Source organism: Arachis stenosperma, chromosome 7 (genome assembly GCF_014773155.1).
Source record: "Arachis stenosperma cultivar V10309 chromosome 7, arast.V10309.gnm1.PFL2, whole genome shotgun sequence".
Classification (NCBI taxonomy): domain Eukaryota; kingdom Viridiplantae; phylum Streptophyta; class Magnoliopsida; order Fabales; family Fabaceae; genus Arachis; species Arachis stenosperma.
The window spans coordinates 21,136,976-21,161,541 of record NC_080383.1 but is presented as its reverse complement, the minus strand read 5'-3'; the positions used below and the strand labels follow the sequence as shown (position 1 = coordinate 21,161,541).

The 24,566-nt window shown below is 32.0% G+C and overlaps 1 non-coding gene and 1 pseudogene across 1 annotated transcript; both read left to right on the top strand.

Moving 5' to 3' along the window:
- The first annotated feature begins 2,062 nt into the window (after positions 1-2,062).
- On the top strand, positions 2,063-4,773 carry LOC130939539 (photosystem I P700 chlorophyll a apoprotein A2-like; annotated as a pseudogene).
- An 18,047-nt stretch (positions 4,774-22,820) lies between these two features.
- On the top strand, positions 22,821-22,924 carry LOC130942730 (small nucleolar RNA R71). Its single transcript, XR_009071289.1, has one exon. It is a non-coding gene; the product is annotated as a small nucleolar RNA R71 (small nucleolar RNA).
- The last annotated feature ends 1,642 nt before the right edge of the window (positions 22,925-24,566 follow it).

Here is a 24,566-nt window from a genome sequence, read left to right as displayed (position 1 = left end):
TAGCGTCATATTTATAGTTACTGCCAAAATGATATTTTATAAAATATGAAAATAAATTTTTTTATAATTTAAATATCAATGTTTGAGTTAATTTTAATTTAACTTTTTTAAATTAACGTTATCTTTCATTTAGATCTTAATTAATTTAAAATACAAAAATACAAATCTATTATTTTCTCTTTAAATAATAATAACTTTAATTTATTTATTGCGTTTTTTTTATTTTATATTTTGTTTAGCAAAGATAATATATGGATTAGGATGGAGTTAAAAAATACTTTACGTGATGTATGTTTGGTTCTGATAAATTCATATGAAATAAAAGAGAAGAAAACAGAAAGCTAAAGAACACTGAGTTAAATAGTGTAAACAGATTCATTAAAACCAATTGTCTATGTGTTCTCATGTCTCATCTCATTTTTTAAAGTTTAAACACATTTTGAATGTACAAATTTTAATTATATTTATTTTTTCCCTCTTCAATAAATACTACCATCTCTTCTTGTTTTTACTATAGGCTTGTCTTTTGTTTAAAAAACACAAAAAAATGTAAAAAGAAAAATTAAGGAAATTAAAATTATTATTATATTTTAAAAAAATTAAATGCTCTTTTAATTAAATATCTATGTAATTCCTATCTAGATATAAATTATATTTTAATATATTGAGTGGTAAATATAAAAAAATATATATAATAGATAAGTTAAAATAACGAATAATGAGATATCTATCTATTCTATTATATAAAAATTAAATTTTTGCACTGAATGATAAAGTTGACGTGACATGTTTCTTAGAATATTTTTTTATTTATTTCTTTTAACTCATTAAATACAATTCATTACGGTGGATTAATTATATCAACTAATTAATTTGATTAGATATTTAAGTATCACACAATTTAATATTATGTATATAAATTAATTGAATATAATTGTTAGAGTATAATTAGGATTAATTAAATTAATTAGCATTATTCAACATATCTGAATATTTATTATAGGCTATTATATATGTCTTTATTATTTCGATTCTCTTATCACTCATAAATACATTTCTATATTGTATCATTCTACACAATTTGAATACTCACAAATCTTTTTTCTATTGCTCCATCTCTCCTTTCTAACGTGGTATCAGAACTATGGTATCCTCCTTGAGGAGGATAAGTTGATTTTCTTCTTGTGAAATCACCGTACTTTTTATATTTTTCTTCCGTGTCGTTTTTTTCTTCTCTTTTGTCAATACTTTATGATGCTTTTCTGACCCCACCGATTAGCTCATCCACTACTTACTTATTCTCATTGAGAAACCATATATTTTTCATCACCTTCCGATAGTTTGTCATCTCTTTGCACTTTGTTACTTTTCAATAGTTTTCTGGCAATTCGCTATCTTTTCAGCAGTTTTTCGACAGTTGGCCACTCTTATGGCAGTTCTGTCTGTGTTCTCTTTTGTCAGTTCCATATGTGTTTCCTTCCACCAATTTCGTCTACGCTTCTTTCCGACAGTTCTGTCTGTATTTTCTTGTGGTAGTTCTGTCTGCGCTTTCTTCAGGCAGTTTCGTCTGCACCTATTCTTTCAGTTTATGTATTTTTTTAAACATATCTGAATATTCATTATAGGATATTACGTCTTTATTATTTCGATTCTCTTAGCACCTATAAATACCCTTCTATATTGTATCATTCTACACAACTTGAATACACACAAACCTTTTCTCTGCTACTCTCTTTTACCCTTTCTAATAATAATAAATATAATTTAATTTAGTTAGAAGTTCATTATTTTATAGTCTTCTATAAAATAATCTTTTTATCACTTTGGATATTTTAACTCTTTTTTTTCTCTTTACATGTAATTTTGTTGTGCGTTAAATTTTTTATTTAATGATGAAATATACTCATATTAATTCTATCATATAATAGTTTATTTTTCTCCTATATATTTTGATTTGTATAGTTACTATTGATCTTACTATTTTCGATCTTGCTGTTTTCGTTTTCTTGAATTATTCTTTATTTTTTTATGACTTAATAATTTAAAAAAAACAAAGAAAAAAATGGCAAAAGACGAAGGTTAGAAGCCAAAAACAGCAAATTCATTCCTCAGCATTATTATTATTAATATAAACTTTATTATTTCTTTTCTAACATTCTTTAATATAAGCTTCATTTCTTTTTCTTAATTATTATTAATACTTTTATTCTTTTCTTCTCTAATTATAAATCTCCTTATAATAATTTTTTGATAGGATATTTTTTTAGTCTAATAAATTTTTTTCTCTATTTTTTGTCAAAAATAATTTATATTAGGAAAAAAAAATACAAATTAAATTTTAAAATTCAAATTTAAATAAGATGTGCAAAGAATAACTATTGAATTCATTTGGTCGATTTAAACACTTTGTATTATCGTCATTGAAAATTTTAAATACTATTATAAAATTCTAGATATTTTTATTTATTGTTCTTAAATTATATATTATACCGTGTATTTGAAGAGTTTCATCTTTTTTAAAATAAGTATGATATTATATACTTTTTTAGATACAATAAATGAATACTAAAGTTAAAGTGAGTAACAAAATTGATTATATAATAAGATACAAATTTTTAGAATTTCTAGCATAATTAACAAATTTTTAGTTTTAAAATAAATGTTTACTCTATTTTTTATCTTTTATTTTATTTTTTAAAATTTTTTTATTTTTTTAATTAATTATGATTGTAATAATTCATCATAAATTTGTATTTTGTAGAAAAAATTTATCAATCATAAAATACAGAAGACTTAACAAAAAATTTAAAAAATATTGATTAATCACAAAATAAAAAATTATGAATTGTGCTTTAATTATGTTGTAAAATACAAATTGGGACTATTTAAAAGTAATTTTTTTATCATTAATATTAACTTCAATCATAATAAGGTAAAAAGTAAAAATTGTATACAATAATTTAATTTTATATATTATTTATACTACTAAAATTAATCTTTATTATTTTTATTCATTAATGATCTTTAATTATCTATTTTCAAGAAAAATTTGAATTGATTAAATTATTTTCTTTCAATTACTAATATAATTATTGTGGCATTTACTTTGTTCAGTAATATTTTTTAATTTATTTAATCTGATTAATCATCTCTTTTTTATTTTATGCTAATTTAACTAATTAAATTTAATAAATTTCAGTTATTTTAGTTATTCCAGATGCTCGCCAAATCTGAAAAAAATCGGAGGTTATTTGTATTCCTCAGAAACCCTCGCCAACATCACCATTTAATATTTCTTGGCCCACTATTGGCCAAACCACTTGGGCACTAGGTTCAATGTGAATTGGATCACTTAGTCATGCTTCATAATTGAAAAAATGAGCACCATGGAAATACATGCCACTAAGCCAAACAAAGATGATGGAGAGTTGATACTCATCATCAATACATCGCAGGATTCATTATGACAGGAGCTTTTGCTCATGGAGCTATATTTTTTATTAGAGATTACAATCCAGAACAAAACGAGGATAATGTATTGGTAAGAATGTTAGACCACAAAGAAGCTATAATATCGCATTTAAGTTGGCCAGCCTGTTTCTGGGGTTCCATACTTTGGGACTTTATGTCCATAATGATGTCATGCTTGCTTTTGCCACTCCGGAAAAACAAATCTTGATCGAACCCATATTTGCCCAATGGATACAATCTGCGCATGGTAAAATTTCATACGGCTTCGATGTACTGTTATCTTCAACGAATAGTCTGGCGTTCAATGTGGGGCGAAGCATATGGTTGCCCGGTTGGTTAAATGCTATAAATGAGAGTAGTAATTCTCTATTCTTAACAATAGGACCCGGAGATTTCTTAGTTCATCATGCTATTGCTCTAGGTTTACATACAACTACATTGATCTTAGTAAAAGGTGCTTTGGATGCACGTGGTTCTAAGTTAATGCCAGATAAAAAAAATTTTGGTTATAGTTTTTCTTGCGATGGTCCGGGACAAGGTGGTACTTGTGATGTTTCGACTTGGAACGCATTTTATTTGGTAGTTTTCTGGATGTTAAATACGATTGGCTGGGTTACTTTTTACTGGCATTGGAAACACATTACACTATGACAGGGTAATATCTCACAGTTTAATGAATCTTCTACCTATTTGATGGGATGGTTAAGAGATTATTTATGGTTAAACTCTTCACAACTTATCAATGGATATAACCCCTTTGGTATGAATAGTTTATCCGTCTGGGCATGGATGTTCTTATTTGGACATCTTGTTTGGGCTACTGAATTTATGTTCTTAATCTCCTGGCGCGGATATTGGCAGGAATTGATTGAAACTTTAGCATGGGCTCATGAACGCACACCTTTGGCTAATTTAATTCGCTGGAGAGATAAACCAGTGGTTCTTTTCATTGTGCAAGCGAGATTGATTGGATTAGCCCACTTTTCTGTAGGTTATATATTTACTTATGCAGCGTTCTTGATTATCTCTACATCGGGCAAATTTGGTTAATGTAATTTTTTTTGTATCCGCATCCTTTCCTTCTATGGAGAAGGTGGTTTACAGACCTCTTCTATATTCAATTTCTACTTATATTTCTACATCTAGGATCCGACTTGTATGATTGATTGATACTAATAGGAAATTAACCATTATGGCAAGGAAAAGTTTGATTGAGAGGGAGAAGAAGAGAAAAAATTGGTACAAAAATATTATTTGATTTGCCGATCCTTAAAAAAAGAAATAAGTAAAGTTCCGTCGTTAAGTCAAAAATGGGAAATTCATGGAAAGTTAGACCGAGGTATTGACGGCGATTCTCAAATATCGCAGAACCGAACGGGATACGATGAGATAGAATGCAATAGAGACAAATAAAAGACAGGGAAAACGGGTTACCTACTTTTAACGGTCAAAGCGAACCCAACCCTTTCATTTCGAATTCAAGAATTTGGAATGAACCAAACCTCCCCAAGTAGGATTCGAACCTACGACCAGTCAGTTTTATTTTTTCAAGGAAAACTTCTTTCAATTATGGAAGCACGAGAATCTTATTTCAAATTCTGGTATATACGTATCATATACGGAATACGGATAAGATACCCGATAGATATTATCTCTGTAACAATTTCTAGTTATATTCTAGGGTTTACATATACTGACATTAAGGTATGAGGAGTGATATGAGAGACTTGTGTTTTGTTTTATCTCTCTTTACTTTTTTACAAAAATTGATAGAATTTTTTCTATAATTCGGATATCAGAAAGATTACCATATATATAATATAAAACTTCTCCGCCGATTCGTTCTAATCGAGCCTCTCGATCTGTCATTATACCTCTCGAAGTAGAAATAATGACAATTCCCATCCCCCTAAAATTCTTGAAATTTGTTGATAATTAGAATAGATTAATAATGTATTTCTATTAATGTGTTAATATAATTTTAATATTTATATGTCATTAATAATAATAATCTCATTTTAAAGTGATATATATATATATATATATATATATATATATATATATATATATATATATATATATATATATATATATATATAATATGTCTAATCGTAGAAAATCTATTATTTCTTTATACGATTAGATTAGACATATTTATATTCAATTTATTTGATTATTTAATTAAAATTAATTATATTAAAAGATTAGATTAAAATTATGGTAGACTAATTATATCGTTATTAATTAGTTATATTAAAAGATTAAGATTCTGATATTTATCATTATTTTATTATTTTTATTTTTTATATTAATTCAGATGTTTAGCTTCTTTTTATTATTATTTTTTTCTCTTATTATATGTGCTTATTCCCATAAATTTTGCTAAATTAAATAAGGTACTGTATATTTTCTTTTTATTCTTCTTTTATATACACATAAAATTTATTAAATTATTTCTCTTCCGTCTAATAATTTTGTTTCTCTTTTATTTATATTTCTTTTCTTCAATATTTTATTGGTTCTTATTTTTCTAAATTTTGCTTTAATTTATGTATTTGTTCTTACTATACCTAATTTTTTTTATTTATGTGTAATATACATTCTTATATATGTTATAAAAATATGATTTGATTTCATTAACTTGCCAAATTTTTTTGAAAAATCTAAAGTTAAAGCCCAAAAATATATTTATAGATATTTTACTTTAATTTTTTAACTAAAAAATATAATATTTTTTTGTCATATTTGTTAGAATTCTAAGTTAAATATGAATATTAATTTTTGAAATAGAATAAATATATTTTAAATTTTTTGCATCTAAAAATAATATTCTATCAATGTTAGAATTATTTAGATGGATAAGTAATAGTGAATATAGAATTATTTAGGATGGATAAAACAAAGTACATCTTCTTATTTTGAAAATACGAATTTAAAAATATTATATTTAATTCTCAATAGTCAACCGCTCATTGAACCATTGTATTTTCAAAAGATTTTTGAAGAAATGAAATAGTTTTAGGTGTATAATTTTTGTAAAAAATTAATTAATTTAAGATATTTATTATCGTTGATTAAAAAAATAAATTGAACTGACAATTTAATATTTTTATACTCTTAAAATATTATTTATTAATTTTTCTAACATTTTTTATCATTCAATCCAATGATCACATTAATATAATTTAATTCAATAAAATTATTTATCATCATTTGATTGAATAAAATTTCTATTTTTAGCTGAAAATTTTAAGATTTCTGAACTTCAAGATCATCCATGTTAAATCATTAAAAAATATAACTAAGAGTGTGGAAGCGTCTCTTCGTTTGAGAGTATGATTGAGATCAGAGAGCTTGACTCTTATGGTTCTTTGATCTTTGTCAACCAAAACCTTCTGTATTTTTGATAGGGCTGAATCACAATTTTACTGTGGGAAAAGAGCTACGAAGGCGAATTTGATGTGTTGGAGACCAAAATCCTGAAGTCATTATTTATATTTGAGTGTGACACTCATTAAATCCTAAAACTCAAATAAAATAGTATCTATGATTTTAATCTCATTTATCCAAATCAAAAGTAATAATGACTTATTTAATTCAACATTTATGACAATAAATGAGATTACCATTATATAAGTCATTTATCGTCAAATTACTTAATTTGCGATTATAATTAATATATGTATTGTCTATAAATATATTAAGAAATAATAATTTCTTAACAATATTCTACTTGGGTTATAAATATATATTTTTATGAGATAATCATCTCTTATCAATTTTACGCGCAAATTTAAATGTTATTTCTCTTCTTACTTTAATAATCTGGTCTATCAATTTCATATATTAGTTAAAAAATTACCGAAACTTTTATCACATTAGTGTCGCAACAAAACTACGATGATCGCATACTAAAATACTCAACCACATAGATTAAATTTGAATGAGAAAATTCAGAAATTACATGTAAAAATAATCCCATATATGTCTATTTTCAACTTGAATAAAAATTCTATTTCATTCGGTGACAGACTCAAATGAAACTGCAATGGCAACGTCCGAACTCATAGCGACGACGACTAAGTGATGAGTCTGTGGAAGAAGAAGAAGAGAAGAACTTAACAGACTCACGAGAGAGAGAGAGAGATAGAGAGAGAGAGAGAGAGAGAGAGAGAGAGAGAGAGAGAGAGAAATTTACCTAGAGAAAAGGGATTCGACAGGAGAAAGGTGGCGACGGACTCAACAGCAACAACAACAAGATGAGCAGTGATGATGACATGAGCTGTGAACAGTGACGGACCCAGAAAAAATTTATTAATGGGGGCAAAAATATAATAAAATTTAGGTATATATATATTTTTTTGCTTCCCACGATACCCAACAAGTTAAGAACTAATCCGTCATGAATTTGAATTCCATTTAAGAATCTACAATTGGCCGACAACGAGTTGCTATACATACGAGACGGAATTCGAACCATCAATACTTACTTAAGAGGACGACTAAGTTGATCACTTGACCAATCCAAATTGGTTTAAATATATTCAAAATTTAAAATTAAAACTATCTAATAATATTGATAAGAATTAGAAATATACACACAATCATTATTATAATATTTAAAATAATAAAAATATAATTTCATACACATAGTATAATATTTAAAATAACAAAAAAAATTATAAGGACTTTTTTATTTTTAATATGAATAAATATTTTTTTGTATATTTTTAAACATTTATTTTACTTTTTATTATCTCATATTTAATTGTCAAATTTACTTATTATAATTTTTACAGTATAAATAAATTCTTTAACTAAAATAATTACAGTATATTAATATATAGATAATATATTTTTTATCTTAAATAATTTTTAAAAAAATTACTAATAATTTAAGTTGTATTTAATTAGAAAACTAAGTTTTAATTTAATTATTAATTAATTAACTAATATAATGAAATTAATTATCACTATTTTTTTGAGTTTATTTATTTATTTTTCCTACTAAATCAAATTTAACAATATAATTATTATTATGTGTTAAGTTTAATAAAATGTTTTTTAACATAAAATATAAAAGAACTATTTATATTTTATTTTGAGACAAATATAATATAATAAGTGATATATATTTATATAAGTATTAATTTTTTCAAAAAAATTTATGGGGGCAAATGCCCCCTCTATATTAAATGTGGGTCCGTCCCTGGCTGTGAAGGAAGATGGGAGTTGTGAAGGAGTAGGCGGCGATGGGTTCAGCAACAACGATGTCGGGAGTTATGCGATTTTTTGTGAAGAAGTCGAGAAGAAGAAGATTTTGGGTGAGGATGACTGAGTTTATCTTGCATGGCTATAGAGTATAGACTGAAGCTATGAATCACTGAATTTATGATGTGAGGCAAATCCTAATTCCTAAAAAGTGTTTATATGTATATATTTGGGGCGGGTACACTCTAAACCTGACCATACTCTGTCCTGAGCAAAATCTGCCCCGACTCGGGTCAAGTTATTACCTTCTCCATCCGAGTATTTGAAAATTCCTGTCAAGTCTAACCACGTATTGATACTCCATAGTCTCCATTTATTAAGGGTTTATCGCTAGCCAATAGATTGCTATATACACAAGACGAGATTTTAACTCCTAATAGTTGTTTAAGCGGATGAGTGAGATGATCACTTAACAAACTCAAATTGATTAAGACAAATACTAATTATTTTTAATATTTTAATATTAAAAATTTTAAAAGTTTGATTTTAATTATAACTTTATAAAATATTTATAATAATAATTACTATATATTATTTAATTTTTTAATAAATTTTTTTTTATATAATTTTATGTATTATCTCGTACAAGTTCAAGAAACATACACTAATAAAGGTTTAAAAAACAAAATATTTTGGGTGTCGGGGATATGACATTGGAAAGTTGTACATAAATCAGATGATGAGTATATGAGCCATGGGTATAACGAATTTATTTGAATTAAATATTTTGTAATTTTAAATTATTTAAATAAAATTGAATAAAATGAAAAAATAAAAATCAAATCAACACTTTATATCTACGTGTTAAAAAGTTTGACATATACGAGTACAATAATACGAATACAATTAACTAGGGCTGTTAAAATAGGCTAAACTTATCAGGTCAGTTTATTTATCTATTTAAATGGGTGGATTTTGCCTTTAAAATTAAATCTGTTTAAATTTCGGGCTGAACTCGATTAACCCTAAAAAAATGACGGGTTAAAAGGGCTAATCCGCGGGCTAAACGAGTAGCCCGTTTATTTTTTTCAAAAAAAGCAGTACTGTTAGTCGATATTTATTCCGATCCGACTCGAAAATTTGACCCATCAATTAAAAATAAATTTTTTTAAGGTTTTTTTTATCTAAAAGTAATATTTTTTGTCAAAATATTTTTTAAAAAATAAAATTAAATGATAAACGGACTGGCCCGCAGCCCATTTAACCTATCGGACTGACCATAAATAGTCTGGACTAGAAAATTCTAGCCCACAAATAAAACGGACTTAAACAGATCAACCTATTTAATCCACAGACTTAATGGGTCGAATCTAAATAGACTGGACTAACCCTTTTGATAATCCTACAATTAATCATACAAATAAAATTGTTAATTTTTTAAATTAAATATTTAATTAATCATATAAATACAATAATACGAGTAGCTAATATTGTAATTAAATCCTTACAACAATACACATATTCTGAATACGTTATTAAATTCATTATGCCCATATCACGAGTACTTAATATCAATTTATGCACAACTTTTTAGTTGTGTCATATTTCTCAGATGCACTAGGATATATTTTTTTTAAACTTCTATTATATTCCGAATACTGTATACCCAATTTAAATTTTAAATTTTTTTTATGGTACTCGAGATGTGTACGCATATTTAAAATTGTAACTTATCTATATATTACGCATTTTAATAAATATTATATTATTTAATTTAAATAAAAAATCATGTCTTTTATATCATAAAAAAAGTATACAAAAGAGAGAAATAAAAAATATTTCAAAATCCAATTTGGATTGATCATACTTAATCATCTATTTAAATAAATGTCAAAATTTAAATTCTATTTTGTGTATGTAATAATTTATTGATCGACGATAAACCGTAAAAAAAATCATATTGGTCCTTGACCTTTCAAGTTTGAAAATACTGTGATAAATAAAAAAATGAAAAAGAAAATCTGCATGATTCTTTGTTATAAAAGATTCGTTCATTCTTTTTTAGCCAAATATTTTAAATAATTGAAAAGAAACTGTTAAGTTTAGAATACAATTAATTTAATGATAATGACAAATATCGAGTTATTGGGTTAAACACCCAATTGAGTTTGGATTGTTTCATTTGAGTGATGCAGGCCCAAATGATTATGTAGCAGCCCAAAGTAATGAAACTTAACGGACTCAAGTATGCTAAATGGAATATTGATCCACAAACCAAACCAAATCATAACCAAGCATCATTGAATCAAATCTCAGCAAGAGTTCATAAGTGCACTTCGGTAAACACACGAAAGTGAGAGAGAAAGAGAACTTCATCCTTAAGTTTATACACCAGAGAAGAAAGAAAGAGAAAGGTTAACTATGAACCCTCGAGATCTAAGTCTAGGTCAATCCCTCAACGTTCAGAAAGAGGTAATCCCCGTGTCCCTCTTAAAATCGATTAAGGAGCCTCACAACATTGATCCTTTTGAACACAAATCTCAGTTTATGACCTTCCACTCCAACTACAATTCTTACCATTTTCGCTCAGCCATGAACCATGACTTTTATGAAGGTGTCATTGTTCATTGTCCCATATGCTCCACTTTTTTGACTGACTTATCAAATCTGAAAAAGAAAGGTTTTACATTTTTTAAAAAATCTTGAATTTTTGGACTGAAATCAATTTTTCAAAATTAAAAAGCTTGTTTATCCTATTTTAGTTCGAGAATTTTATGCAATTCTGACCTCTATGAGGGAAGCATTCACTCTTAAGTTAAAGGTTGTGAAATTATTTTGAATAGTGAATCCATTAGTGACTCATTAAAATACACTGATGTTGGTGTCTATGCTTATATTGCGGGTAAGTGGGAAGAGGGGTTGGGTGTATCATATAAAGAAGTTCTGGCTCATGTGTGTGAAAATATTTTTTTGATTGATTGCCTTACACCTACTCACAAAGCTCTCGGCCCTTTTCGTGTGCAGTTGCATCGTATAGTGAACCATATTATTCTACCTCAAAGCGGTTCATATCAAATGGTGTCTTTCTGTGATACTTTGGTTTTATATGCTATCATCACTAAAACTGAAATCTCTTTTATATATTTAATGGTGAGGCATATTTTTAACTGCATAAAGAGTGACAAAAATATGGCTCTTCCTTATGGCATATTTTTAACTTGCATATTTGAACAATTTGGTATTTAACTTTCAAATGAATCATATAAAAATAGACACTTATATCTAAAAAGAGGTAGTTAAGTGAAACAGCACAAAAAGGGACTTACGAGAACTGAAAAAGTGGTCCTTAACGATGTTGATGATGATGAACTCGATGACACTCATCCTCCCTCTACCTCAGGAACTTCAGGCTCAACTGGTCACAAATCATTCCTCTTTGGAATTGTGACGGATGTTCTGCAAAAGTTTGTGAACCTATCCAACCATTTATTCTCTACAAACAAACAAGAAAGGAAGCTTGCAATCAAACATGAAAATGCCCTCAGAAAGTCAACAAATAGAGTGGATATCCTTATGAAGTATGTTGACAACATTCATGAGGATGAAACCATGGCCACTAACCCAGAAGAATGACTTAATTCTGAAGAGGATGGTTCAGATGCTTGAGGATGTCTTTTGATATTGATCTCGGTTATTTGGACTTTTGTCTCTTGGAACTATTGTAGTTTGTTTTAGATTATGTTTTATTTTAGATGAATGTAAACTTTAAAAACTATTATATTTTGCTTTTGGTTTTAATCAAGTTTCTATAAACTTGGAACGCTAACCATTTTTGCAGGCTCACATTGCTTCTGGCTTCTCCCTTGATGACAAAAGGGAAAATAGTAGAAGTAGAAGTAGAATTGAATGAATTGAATAGTTTAATAGAAATAGAAGTAGAATTGAATGAAATGAATAGCTTATAATTTTTGGGTTTCATAATTTTTATGTTGTTGCAGTTAATATGGCATACCGTATTCTGGAATATTTTTTCATGCTCTGTTTTGGCTTAATGCTAGGTTTTGAAATGATTAATTTTTGTGTAGTATGGTTTGGAATTCTTTATGATCGCTCTATTCCTTGATAAATGTTGCATTTCTTTTTAAACAAGTGTTGATGATACACTTGAACCATGATCAAGTGTTTGGTTACATTAGTTGAAAATGTTGGATCAAATTTTGTTTATACAAGCTTGTGTATACTGTGAAAATTGTGCTATTTGTATGTTGTGTATAGTTGTATTCTCAATGTGGATATTTGAATTGAAAAAAAAAAAGATGAGCACAAAGTCAGGGGAAACAATCATTGAGAAAGAAAGGAGGAGCACATCAAAACTACTAGATGTCATCAAAGGAAAGTGCCTTAATATTATCTATTTCAATTTTTTTGATTGTATCCCTTGAAATTATATTTATTATCAAGGAAGAGATTGTTGAATTGAAACATAATTAATTTAATAATGATGATAAATATTGATTTATTGGGTTAAACACCCAATTGGATTTGATTGCTTTATTTAGTAATGCAGGCTCAAAATGTATATTGTTGCAGCCCAAACCATTGGAACAAAGAAATTACGTTGCTAAAGGAATTTTTGTTCCACAAACAAATTTCAAAGCCATCCAACCATAAGTGAATCAAATATAAGCTAAAGCTCACGAGTACACTTCGGTTAAAAATACAAGAGAGAGAGAAAGAGAGCTTCATCTTCAAGCTCACATACACCAAAGAAGAAAGAAAGAGAAAGGTTAATCAATAAAGCAAAAGTTCAATCGCCCAAATCAAAGCATGTTAAGCTAAGTCAGAGGTTAAAGATAAATAATTTCCATTTTCATGCAAGTTGATTTTTCCACTTCATCTCCTATGCTCAACAACGCCATTTAAAGAAAAATAAAAAAATGGTGGTTGATAATCTCTACTGTGAATCAACGGTTAAAGTTATTGTTTGGAGTCAAAGCATATTTTCAAGGGTTTAGATTTAGGATTATCACTGAGTAAACTTATCTCTGCTGCTCTACACTCCTCGGTCAAATAAAAACCAGATTTAAAATCCCTAATTTTGGGAGTTGATTAAAGAAAGAGAATGGATTATTTCTGAAAGCCCAAGATTCAAGAAGTTGATTTTGGAGGAACTCTAACTGTGGCTCTGACTAAAGTATAAAAGAAAAGTTGGATTTCATTAGAGCTAAAGGAGAAAGAACCCGAGAAAGAGAGCAAAAAGTGAATCCTCACTACTAAATCTGAAGTCTTGGAAGCATCGCACATACGCTAAAGAGAGCACTCCGCTAAGATAAAGAACAAGGTTGAGTTCAAATGTTGGATTTAGTGCATAGATTTAAAGCTGTCATTCATCATCTCCTTCATATTTTACTATTTTGTATTTTAGTTTCAATGTATATCATTTTTAGTTTTCTTTGAGAGGTAAAAGATAAGAAAGTGAGGCATTGAGAAAAAGTCATAGAGTGAAAAAGGCTGAGAGAAAAGCTAAGAGTGATTTCAGATTTCTTTTGATTGTATTTTCTGTCTTGTGTCATGTACCTGAGAAGTATCCCTTGCTAAGTTGGGCAAGCACTTAGTATGGTGAGTCTAGGTATTAGCATAAACAAGTCAAGTTCAAGTTGAAGCTTGTGTCCCCAGATAGAATTACATTGTGTCCTAGGAAATTGGTGTATGTAATACTTGGATTATAGTAAAAATTTCACCAACATTATAGTGGAGACTGGATGTAGGTTGCATTGTTACCGATTAAGAATTTAATTCAGAAATCAGCGTTGCAAGTACAGTTCTTAATCAATAAAAATTCCGCGTATCAATTTAAAAGAGTTGTCACAAATTTTAGAAATAAAATACTGGGAGTATGAATCCCAGGTCATCTCCCAACAAGTTGACAAAAGAGTGCTATTTTATTAATCAGAGGTTTTCCAAGAATTTTTAAGTTTGAGAAACAGAAAAATAAATAATAGTACATTTAAGCAATGAAAATTTACGAGAGAATTTATATAATTCAAATAAAGGCCTTGACCGGGAGAGGATTAATTGGAATTTCTATCCTTGTTCAATTTTTTCCAAGTGTAATAATAAAAGGTTGTTGTTCTACTTGGTCATTCCTTAATAAGGGAAAGTCAAGTAACTAACTAACCAACTCTATCACTCGAGTCCTAATCCTTTCCTAAGAAAGGATTAGAGTCAGAGACTAGAGAGTCAACCAACAATTTTCAGTTAAGATTAATACTTGAGTATTCCAACTCAAGGTTCTCCTCTTAATCAACTCCCAATCAAGTCAGGAAACTACTCCATTAACATGAATATAACCTTCACAGAATTAGAAAAGGGAATAAAAGGAAGACATGATAAACAATAACTAAAAATTAATTAAAAGTAAAAATGGTTCTTTGCATTAATAAATCCCAAAATCATAAACATACTTATCCAAGCAGGGTAAATGGGCAATAAAAGAGTAAAGGAATAAGAAAGTAAACTAGAGCAATAGCGACTTCAACGAAGGTAATGACTTTTCTCAATATCCAAAGCAAAAGCAATAAACTCTAAAGCTATGAATGTGAAGAAAACCTAGAGGAAGTAGTAGAATTCTCTCTAAAATTTCCAAAACTAAAACTAAAAACTATGCGTAATGAGAATGTCTCTTGAGTCTCTGCTATCCCCTAGCTCTAGTCTATGTTTCTGGGACGAAAACTAGGTCAAAACTCAGCCCAAAATTGCCCCTAGCGTTTTCTGCGATTTCTGCTGGTCGCGCATGTCACGCGTACGCGTCAGTCACGTGTACGCGTTGCTGGCCATCTTTGCGTGTCACGCGTATACGTGAGGTACGTGCACATGTCGCTATGTAAACTCGCTTTTCGTGCGCACGCGTCGTTTCTCGCTGGTCAGCTCCTTAGTTTCTTGTGTTCCTTCCATTTTTGCAAGCTTCCTCTCCACCCTCTAAGTCATTCCTGCCCTATAAACTCTGAAAACACTTAATGCACAGATCACGGCATCAAATAGTATAAAGGGGAATTAAAAATATACTATTTAGTTGTCTAGGAAGCAAGTTTTCAACCATAGAAGCGGGTAAATTTTTGGGCTTTATGCTCACACAAAGAGGAATCGAGGCAAACCCAGATAAATGCCAGGCCATACTCAATATGAAAAGCCCAACCTGCGTCAAAGAGGTACAACAACTCAATGGGAGATTGGCAGCCTTGTCCAGATTCCTAGCAGGGTCAGCAATAAGATCCCTCCCCTTCTACGCTACCTTAAGGAAGGGAAAGAACTTCGAGTGGACAACAGAATGTGAACAAGCCTTCCGAGACTTTAAAAAATTCTTGGGACAGCCCCCCATCCTATCTCGACCACGAGAGGGAGAACCATTCATACTATACCTCGCAGTAGGAAGTCGGGCAATAGCCTCAGCACTAATTAGAGAAGACGAAGGGGGACAACAACCCGTCTACTTCATTAATAAAGCACTACAGGGGTCAGAGCTGAATTACCAGAAAATAGAAAAGTTCGCCTACGCTCTGATACTCACATCCCGACGACTTCGCCCATACTTCCAAGCGCACACCATCAAAGTTCGGACCAACCAGCCCATAAAAGGGATACTGCAGAAAACAGATTTAGCAGAAAGAATCCTACAGTGGGCAATCGAGTTGTCCAAGTTCGACCTCCAATACGAGGCGCGGACAGCCATCAAATCACAATACCTAGCTGACTTCATTGCAGAATTCACGGACACCACAGAAATTCCCATAGAGTGGAATATATACGTGGACGGTTCCTCGAATAAAACTGGAAGTGGTGCAGGTGTGATAATAGAAAGCAATCAAGGAACCCAACTTGAGCTTTCCCTGAAATTCGGATTCCCGGCCTCAAACAACCAAGCGGAATATGAAGCGTTGTTAGCTGGTTTGAAGCTGGCCAGGGAAGTTGGAGCTTAGAAACTCAACATCTACAGTGACTCACAAGTCATTACCTCGCAAATAACGGGAAGCTACCAAGCCAAAGATCCTACCATGAAAAAATATTTGGATAAAACCAAAGAACAGCTCGGATAACTCGGGAAATATAGGATCTGCCACATACCCCGCGAGCAAAATGTCCAAGCTGACGCACTCTCAAAACTAGCTAGCACCAAACCAGGGGGCAACAATAGAAGCCTCATCCAGGAAATACTACAGAACCCATCAATATCGGAAGAAGAAAAAATCCTAGCCATAACAGGTCGGGATCAAGGATGGATGACCCCCATAATTAACTACCTTAAAACAGAAGCGCTCCCCACAGATGAAAAGGAGGCAAAGAGGTTAAAAAAGGAGGCACAGTACTACACTATCATAAACAACACCCTATACAAAAGAGGAATCTCGACACCATTGTTAAAATGCGTACCGACTTCCAATACAAAGGAAGTCTTGGAGGAAGTACACAGCGGCATTTGCGGCAATCATCTCGGAGCTCAAGCTCTCACCAAAAAGATACTCCGGGCGGGATTCTACTGGCCAACTCTACAAAAGGAAGCTTGGTGGATGAAATTGTGACCCTCTTTGTATTTGCATGAGATTTATTTAATGGCTATTGGCTATGTGTAGACACAACTCCGTTCAACTTAACCAGCAAGTGTACTGGGTCATCCAAGTAATACCTTACGTGAGTAAGGGTCGATCCCACAGAGATTGTTGGTATGAAGCAAGCTATGGTCACCTTGTAAATCTCAGTTAGGCAGATTAAATGGTTTATGATAAGTTCGAAAATTAATAATAAACAGAAAATAAAATAGTAAATAGTTACTTATATAATTCCATGGTGGGAATTTCAGATAGGCATATGAAGATGCTGTGCTCCTCTCGAATCTCTACTTTCTTATTACATTCATCCAATCCTTCTTACTCCTTTCCATGGAAAGCTGTATGTAGGGCATCACCGTTGTCAATGGCTACATCCCATCCTCTCAGTGAAAATGGTCCTATGCTCTGTCACAGCACGGCTAATCATCTGTCGGTTCTCAATCAGGTTGGAATAGAATCCCTTGATTCTTTTGCGTCTGTCACTAACGCCCAGCCTTCAGGAGTTTGAAACTCGTCACAGTCATTCAATACCAGAATCCTACTCGGAATACCACAGATAAGGTTAGACTTTCCAGATTCCCGAAATCCTACTCGGAATACCACAGACAAGGTTAGACTTTCTGGATCCCCATGAATGCTGCCATCTATCTAGCTTATACAATGAAGATTCTGTTGGGGAATCTAAGAGATATGCGCCCGGCCTAAAGTAGAACGGAAGTGGTTGTCAGTCACGCGCGTTCATAGGTGAGAATGATGATGAGTGTCACGAATCATCATATTCATCAAGTTGAAGTGCAACGTATATCTTGGAATAAGAATAAAAGAGAATTGAATAGAAAATAATAGTAATTGTATTGAAGCTTGAGGTACAGCAGAGCTCCACACCCTTAATCTATGGTGTGTAGAAACTCCACCGTTGAAAATACATAAGTGAAAGGTTCAGGCATGGCCGAATGGCCAGCCCCCATGATCTGAGAACTAAACGTCCCTAGATGTCTAATACACTAGTAAAAAGTCCTATTTATAATAAACTAGCTACTAGGGTTTACATGAGTAAGTTTTTGATGCATAAATCCACTTCCTGGGCCCACTTGGTGTATGCTTGGGCTGAGCTTGATCTATCCACGAGCTGAGGCTTCTCTTGGAGTTGAACGCCAAGTTGTAACGTGTTTTGGGCGTTCAACTCCGGGTCGTGACGTGTTTCTGGCGTTTGACTCCAGACAGCAGCATGTACTTGGCGTTGAGTGCCACTTTACGTCGTCAATTCCCGAATAAAGTATGGACTATTATATATTGCTGGAAAGCTCTGGATGTCTACTTTCCAACGACGTTGAGAGCGCGCCATTTGGAGTTTTGTAGCTCTAGAAAATTTATTTTGAGTGCAGGGAGGTCAGATTCCAACAGCATCAGCAGTCCTTTTGTCAGCCTTTTTCAGAGTTTTGCTCAAGTCCCTCAATTTCAGCCAGAAATTACCTGAAATTACAGAAAAATACACAAACTCATAGTAAAGTCCAGAAATATGAATTTAACATAAAAACTAATGAAAACATCCCTAAAAGTAGCTTGAACTTACTAAAAACTACCTAAAAACAATGCCAAAAAGCGTATAAATTATCCGCTCATCACAACACCAAACTTAAATTGTTGCTTGTCCCCAAGCAACTGAAAATCAATTAGGATAAAAAGAAGAGAATATACTATAAATTCCAAAATATCAATGAATATTAATTCTAATTAGATGAGCGGGACTTGTAGCTTTTTGCTTCTGAACAGTTTTGGCATCTCACTTTTTCCTTTGAAGTTTTGAATGATTGGCTTCTCTAGGAACTTTAGAATTTCGGATAGTGTTATTGATTCTCCTAGTTAAGTATGTTGATTCTTGAACACAGCTACTTATGAGTCTTGGCCGTGGCCCTAAGCATTTTGTTTTCCAGTATTACCACCGGATACATAAATGCCACAGACACATAACTGGGTGAACCTTTTTCAGATTGTGACTCAGCTTTGCTAGAGTCCCCAGTTAGAGGTGTCCAGAGCTCTTAAGCACACTCTTTAGCTTTGGATCACGACTTTAACCACTCAGTCTCAAGCTTTACACTTGGACCTTCATGACACAAGCACATGGTTAGGGACAGCTTGATTTAGCCGCTTAGGCCTGGATTTTATTTCCTTGGGCCCTCCTATCCATTGATGCTCAAAGCCTTGGATCATTTTTACCCTTGCCTTTTGGTTTTAAGGGCTATTGGCTTTTTCTGCTTGCTTTTTCTTTTTCTATATAAATTTTTTTTCGCAAGCTTTTGATTTTTCACTGCTTTTTCTTGCTTCAAGAATCAATTTTATGATTTTTCAGATCATCAATAACATTTCTCTTATTCATCATTCTTTCAAGAGCCAACAGTTTTAACATTCATAAACAACAAGATCAAAAATATGCACTGTTCAAGCATTCATTCAAAAAACAAAAAGTATTGTCACCACATCAATATAATTAAATTAAATTCAAGGATAAATTCGAAATTCATGTACTTCTTGTTCTTTTGAATTAAAAACATTTTTCATTTAAGAAAGGTGAAGGATTAATGGAATTATTCATAACTTTAAGACATAGTTACTAAACACTAATGATCATGAAGTAGAAACACAAAACATAGATAAACATGAAGCATAAAAATCGAAAAATAGAGAAATAAGAACAAGGAATGAGTCCACCTTAGTGAGGGTGGCGTCTTCTTGAAGAACCAATGGTGCTCTTTGAGCTCCTTTATGTCTCTTCCTTGCTTCTGTTGGATGATCCCTAATAATTTTGGTGTTCCTATCCTTAGTTGCTTCCAATGATTATGTGGAGGAACATGTATCCCCTGAGGTATCTTAGGGATCTCTTGATTTGCAGTCAAATGTTCTACCACTGAGCTATAAACCCTTTAGATGAGTCTTTCCATCTCCTATAACTCAGAGGTGGAAGCTTTTGTCTTCCCTTTTCTCTTCACTTTTTCTCTTTTTTTTTTGAGGTTTTTCTGGCCTTAGGTGCCATCAATGGTTATGGAAAAGAAAAAAAGCTATGCTTTTACCACACTAAACTTAAAATGTTGCTCGCCCTCGAGCAAAAGAAGAAAGAATGGAAGAAGATATGGAGGAGAGGGAGAGATGTGGAGAAGTCGGCCATATGGGTGGGATTGGGTGGGGAAGAGATAGATGGATATGAGTGGTGAAGGGGGTTAATTGGGAAGAGTGTTTATTGGAAAGAATGTTAAGAAGATGAGTGGAGGTAGGTGGGGATCCTGTGGGGTCCACAGATCCTGAGATGATCCTGTGGGGTCCACAGATCCTAAGGTGTCAAGGATTTACATCCCTGCACCAATTAGGCATGTAGAATGCCTTTGCACACCATTCTGGCGTTTAAACGCCGAGATGATGCACACTCTGGGCGTTCAACGCCCATGTGTAGCATGTTTCTGGCGTTGAACGCCAGTTCCATGCTTGTTACTGGCGTTCAGCACCAGCTTTCTTCAAGGCATATTCCTGGCGTTCAAACGCCAGGATGTTGCTTGTTTCTGGTGTTCAGCGCCAGATTCATGCTCTGTTCTGGCGTTGAACGCCAGCCAGATGCTCCTTACTGGCGTTGAACGCCAGTCTGTCCTTCCTCCAAGGTGTGATTTTTCTTCTGCTGTTTTTTTATTCTGTTTTTAATTTTTATATTTTTTTCGTGACTCCACATGATCATGTACCTAATAAAATACAAAATAACAATAAAATAAAATTAAAATTAGATAAATAAAAATTGGGTTGCCTCCCAACAAGCGCTTCTTTAATGTCAATAGCTTGACCGTGGGCTCTCATGGAGCCACAAGGTGATCAGGTCAATGTTGTATAGTCCCAACACCAAACTTAGAGTTTGGATATGGGGTCTTAACACCAAACTTAGTGTTTGGTTGTGGCCTCCCAACACCAAACTTAGAGTTTGACTGTGGGGGCTCTTCTTGACTCTGAACTGAGAGAAGCTCTTCATGCTTACTCTCTTTTGTCACAGAGGGATGGCCATGTGCCTTAAACACAAGGTAGTCCCCATTCAATTGAAGGACTAATTCACCTCTGTTGACATCTATCACAGCTCCTGCTGTAGCTAGGAAAGGTCTTCCAAGGATGATACATTCATCATCTTCCTTCCTAGTGTCTAAGATTATGAAATCAGCAGGGATGTAAAGGCCTTCAACCTTTACTAACACGTCCTCTACTATTCCATAAGCTTGGCTCAATGACTTGTCTGCCAATTGTAATGAGAACATGGCAGGTTGTACCTCAATGATCCCCAGCTTCTCCATTACAGAGAGTGGCATAAGATTTATCCCTGACCCCAGATCACATAGAGCTTTTTCAAAGGTCATGGTGCCTATGGTACAAGGTATTAAGAACTTGCCAGGATCTTGTCTCTTTTGAGGTAAAATTTACTGAATCCAGATATCTAGTTCATTAATGAGCAAGGGAGGTTCACTTTCCCAAGTCTCATTACCAAACAACTTGGCATTCAGCTTCATGATAGCTCCTAAATATTGAGCAACATGCTCTCCAGTCACATCTTCATCCTCCTCAGAGGAAGAATAGTCTTCAGAGCTCATGAATGGCAGAAGGAGATTTAATGGAATCTCTATGGTCTCTATATGAGCCTCAGATTCCTTTGGATCCTTAATAGGAAACTCCTTCTTGCTTGAGAGACATCCCAGGAGGTCTTCCTCACTAGAATTTTTGTCCTTCTCCTCCCTTGTGCATTCGGCCATATTGATTACATCAATGGCCTTGCACTCTCCTTTTGGATTCTCTTCTGTATTGCTTAGGAGAATACTGGGAGGAGTTTCAATGACTTTCTTACTCAGCTGGCTCACTTGTGCCTCCAGATTTCTGATGGAGGATCTTGTTTCACTCATGAAACTGAAAGTGGCCTTTGACAGATCAGAGACTAGATTGGCTAAATTAGAAGTGTTTTATTCAGAATTCTCTGTCTATTGCTGAGAAGATGATGGAAAAGGCTTGTTATTACTGAGCCTATTTCTTCCACCATTATTAAAGCCTTGTTGAGGCTTTTGTTGATCCTTCCATGAGAAATTTGGGTGATTTTTCCATGATGAGTTATAGGTGTTTCCATAAGGTTCACCCATGTAATTTACCTCTGCTATTGCAAGGTTCTCAGGATCATAAGCTTCTTCAGAAGCTGCCTCTTTAGTACTGTTGGATGCGTTTTGCCATCCATTCAGACTTTGAGAGATCATGTTGACTTGCTGAGTCAACACTTTGTTCTGAGCCAATATGGTATTCAGAGCATTAATTTCAAGAACTCCCTTCCTCTGAGGTGTCCCATTATTTACGGAATTCCTCTCAGAGGTGTACATGAATTGGTTATTTGCAACCATGTCAATGAGTTCTTGAGCCTCTTCAGGCGTTTTCTTTAGGTGAATAGATCCACCTGCAGAATGGTCCAATGACATTTTCGAAAACTCAGATAGACCATAATAGAATATATCTAATATGGTCCATTCTAAAAACATGTCAGATGGACACCTTTTGGTCAACTGCTTGTATCTTTCCTAAGCTTCATAGAGGGATTCACCATCTTTTTGTTTGAAGGTTTGAACATCCACTCTAAGTTTGCTCAGATTTTGAGGAGGAAAGAATTTATCCAAGAAAGCCGTGACCAGCTTATCCCAGGAGTCCAGGCTATCCTTAGGTTGTGAATCCAACCATATTCTAGCTTTGTCTCTTACAGCAAAAGGGAAAAGCATGAGTCTGTAGACTTCAGGATCAACTCCATTCGTCTTAACAGTCTCACAAATCTGCAAGAACTCAGTTAAAAACTGGTAAGGATCTTCAGATGGAAGTCCATAAAACTTGCAGTTCTGTTGCATTAAAGCAACTAATTGAGGCTTAAGCTCAAAATTATTGGCTCCAATGGTAGGAATGGAGATGCTTCTTCCATCAAATTTGGACGTTGGTTTTGTGAAGTCACCAAGAATTCTCCTTGCATTATTGTTGTTGGGTTCGGCTGCCATCTCCTTCTCTTGTTCTAATATTTCTGAAAGGTTACCTTTAGATTGTTGTACTTTAGCTTCTCTTAGTTTCCTCTTCAGAGTCCTTTCAGGTTCAGGATCAGTTTCAACAAGAGTGCTTTTGTCCTTGTTCCTGCTCATATGAAAGAGAAGAAAACAAGAAAAGAAAGAGGAATCCTCTATGTCACAGTATAGAGATTCCTTTATGTTAGTAGAAGGAGAAAGGGGGGAAGAGTGAAAAAAAATGAATAGTCTGTATAAAGAGTAGGGATAGGGGAGGTGATAAGAGATGAAGAGAAGTGTTAGTAAATAAATAAAATAAATAGAAAGAGATGAGGGGGAGAGAAATTCGAAAATAATTTTAAAAAAAATGTGTTAGTAATTTCGAAAATAAAAGATAAGATAGAATTAAAATTAAAACAATTAATTAATTAAAAAGAATTTTTGAAAAAGGGGTGAGATATTTTCGAAAATTAGAGAGGAAGAAGTAGTTAGGTGATTTTGAAAAAGATAAGAAACAAACACAAAGTCAAAGAGTTAGTTGAAAAAGATATTAAAATCAAATTTAAAAAGATAAGAAAATAAGAAGTTAGATAAGATATTTTAAAATCAAATTTTTGAAAAAGATAAAATTTTTGAAAAGGATATGATAAAAAGATAAGATAAGAAGATGTGATAAAAAGATATGTTTGAAAAAGATTTAATTTTTAAAATTAAAATTAATTACTTAACTAACAAGTAACTACAAGATATGATTCTAGAATTTAAAGATTGAACCTTTCTTAACAAGAAAGTAACAAACTTCAAATTTTTGAATCAATCACATTAATTGTTAGCTAATTTTCGAAAATTTGATATAAAGATAAGAAAAAGATTTTGAAAATATTTTGAAAAAGATTTTTGAAATTTTCAAAAAAGAGGAAAAATTGGAAAAGATATGATTTTTGAAAAAGATTTTAAAAAGATAAGATTTTTAAAATTGAAAATTTGACTTGACTTGTAAGAAACAACTAATTTTAAAAATTTTTGACCAAGTCAACCCAAAGTTTCAAAATTTTGGAGGGAAATAAGGAAAATATATTTTTTGATTTTTAAATTTTTAATGATGAGAGAGAAAAACATAAAAATGACCCAAAACATGAGAATTTTGGATCAAAACACAAGATGCATGCAAGAACACTATGAATGTCAAGATGAACACCAAGAACACTTTGAAGATCATGATGAACATCAAGAACATAATTTT